The sequence below is a fragment of the Mytilus californianus genome, unplaced genomic scaffold, assembly GCF_021869535.1.
Source record: "Mytilus californianus isolate M0D057914Y unplaced genomic scaffold, xbMytCali1.0.p SCAF_5, whole genome shotgun sequence".
NCBI lineage: Eukaryota > Metazoa > Mollusca > Bivalvia > Mytilida > Mytilidae > Mytilus > Mytilus californianus.
The window spans coordinates 72,567,361-72,570,818 of NW_026262701.1; positions in this window are offsets into that span (position 1 = coordinate 72,567,361).

Genomic DNA, 3,458 nt, shown 5'->3' on the forward strand with positions numbered 1-3,458 from the left:
AATCTTGTATATTCATTCGCGATACAATGAATGACATAAACTACACTGCCTAATTGGGAGCTTCCATATATCGATCCCGACAAAAATGTAAAGTTTTTAGGAAATCAATCCATGCATAATGGATAAAAAAATTGCCCTAATTCAAAAAGTAAAATTCCTGGAACGAGAAAGCCTAAAAATTCAAAATCGAAGACAGCTTTCTTCTGTCAACACTCATGTTGTCTTGAAATATCATGAGAATCAGTAAAGCAAATTTTAGTTTTTTTTCACGAAGTGTTGACGGACAGATGGACGGACGAATGGACGGGTGGATTGACAGACGGACAGAGAATGGTATACCATAGTACTTCCCTTTTCGACGGGAACATAAAACATTCATGAAATTTTACATCATGCATGCATGCTAATGAACCAGTACCGTTCTCGTAATGTTGACCTGCATAAATTACATGGTATTGAAACTTTATTGTTTAAAAATTTTGCATATAATAACGCAACTATTTCATTTTTTTTCGAATAAGTTCGTTGATTTATTTAACAGTCACAAGATTTTATTCTCAAAGTAAACCGTTCTGCCTTTTTCTTATTTTTCTTTGTTTATTCATTGTAAGTTTTTTTGTTTATTTTTAGCTCGCCTTATCCAAAGGGTCAGGTGAGCTATTATTATCACCTTGCGTCCGTCGTCCATCAACCCTCGCCGTCCGTCGTCGTCCTTTTACTATTACAAAAATCGTGTCCTCTGAAACTATTGGGCCAATTGGAACCATACTTGGCTCCGATCATCCTTCAAATGGAGTATCTAGTTTAAGAATTGTGTCTCATGATCCTGCCTCCTAAGCAACATAGCCGACATAGCTAAAAACAGAACCTAGGAGTAAAATGCAAATGGTGTCTATCATCTAGAAAAGATGAGTTTTCGAAATCCCAGGCCGACTCGCTATAGCAGTGAAAGCTCCTAAATGACGAATGTTTTCAATATTTTTGCGTACTTGATTGTGTTTGATTGCTATCTTGCATACTATAATGGATAAAGAGAGAATTGAAATTGAAAAAAATAACTGCAGGAAAAGATCTCTACATTCGACAACATGGCCGAGATGGTCCGTTGATTCTGAATTTAAAATTTTCAAATTTCATGAAGCTCTCATTTGTAGTTCCCTAGAAAAAAATGCGACAACAATTTCATACATGGCTATTATCTATTAGAATATATCAGCATTTGTCAATCGATGGATCTGAAACCGCATCACACAGCGTCACTGATGAGTCTTTTGTATACAAAACGAGCGTCTCGCGTACAAAATTTTAATCCTGGTATCTATGATGAGTTTATATTTATATACAGTACAGCGTATTCACATGAAGACTGAAATCAAATTTCAGGGAGAACTTATTTGTAGTTCCTTAGAAAATTGCGACGAAATTTCATTAGACGGACGCACAGACACACAGACAGACAGGGGTAAAACAGTGCGCCCCTTCCTTCGGAACAAGGATAAAAAAAAAAACCAGATATAACAGACATATCATTTGATCTCTTGAGGAGAGTTGTCTCGTTGGCAATCATACCACATCTTTTTTTTACATATAGCAACAAGTAACAACCACTGAAACACAAACCCCTGAATAAGGAAAGGCACATACAGAATGTTATGAGGTTAATATAAAAATAACAAGATTAGGTATAATTGCCAACGCGAGAGACCAAATGACACAAAAATTAACAACTATAGGTCAACAATGAGCAAAACCCATACCGCATAGTCAGCTATAAAAGGCCCCGAAATGACGAATGTAAAACAATTCAAACGAGAAAACTAACGGCCTAATTTATGTACAAAATAATGAACGAAAAACAAATATGATACACAGAAACAAACGACAACCACTGAATTACAGGCTCCTGACTTGGGACAGGCACATACAGAATGTGGCGGGGTTAAACATGTTTGGCGGGCGCCCAACCCACCCCTAACCTGGGAAAGTGATGAAACAGCACAAGAACAAACTATACAAAACAATAAACGAACAACAAATATGCTATACAGAAACAAAAAAACAAACAAACAAACACTGACAAAGGCTTAACTCATTAGATGGATACAAAAAAAAAAAACATCTAACAAAAACAGAGTGGACGTGGCAGGGTACTTAAACATCCCCACAACAAAAAGACACTAAGTATAGATCTGAGAGTACTCGCAGTTACTGACAGCTAGTTCAAAGCCAATAATAGCTAATAAAAAAACCTTATTGAATAAGTTTATTTAAAGTTAAACCTGTTTGTGGGCGCTCAAACCTCCCCATGACCTGAGGCAATGGTGTAACAGCACAACATTTGAACAACTGTAAAAATCAGTTAGATAGGGCTTGACTCAACAGATAGGAATGAAACTGAAAAAAAAATCTAGAAAAAGACAAACGACCCAAAGTACCGATCTAAGAGTACTCGCAGTTACTGAAAGCTAGTTCAAAGCCAATAGCAACTGATAATCAAATCCAGACTAAAGACCATTTTAATATGCTGATGTTGTATAGGACAACAATATACATCTTTTGATTGATCAAGTCGACAAAGTACAAAAAAGAATTCGTCATTAATACCCCTGTTCGAAAATAATTGTTTTTTTTTCAACAAATTATTTACCTTACACTATACGCTCTTGGAATCTTCTCCATGACAGGATTTAATCTAGTACTTCAGGGTGAACTTTGGTAGTACGATATTCTCTTGGGTGGATGTTTTGGGCTTTTAAACTGTTATTTGAACATGATGAAGTAAGCATGCACATACAAAATGTCTAACTAGCATTATTTCTTGACAAAAATGCATTAGAATATAATTATCTCGGATAAATTATCTACGTTAATGAAACAGCCATTCAACGACAAGAAGAAATCAAATACAGATGTCATCTATATTGACAAATTATGTACTATCAATTAAAGTTCCTGTTTTAGCACAAGATTTTTTAAACAAACAAGGCATGATTTTTAACGTGTTGCTTAAATGGTCATCTTCCAATCATTCCTGGCATAAACGTTACGCGTGTTGTAAAATGGTTGGTTAAACTTGATTGTAATAAGTTCCAAAGGTTTGAAAATCCAGAACAATTTTGATTTAAACTTAAGCTCGAACTTCAATTCGAAATACAACAAAATTCGGTCTCTATCTCGATTTCGAACACAAACTCGAAAAACATTAAGTGCAAAACATCAAAATTATAAATCCTAACATATATTTTCATTTTATTTTACATTTTGGATATTTTCATTTTATTTTACATTTTGGCTTAAATAAAACAATTTCAAAAGAACATTTTGAAATTTGGAATATATAAATTTAATGTTGAATTTTGAAAATTTTAAAATTTGACAAAAAGTATAAATTTTTGTCTATGTCAGTTAAATTTCATATATAACAACTGCCATTCGATGATGATAAATTAAGTTTTACA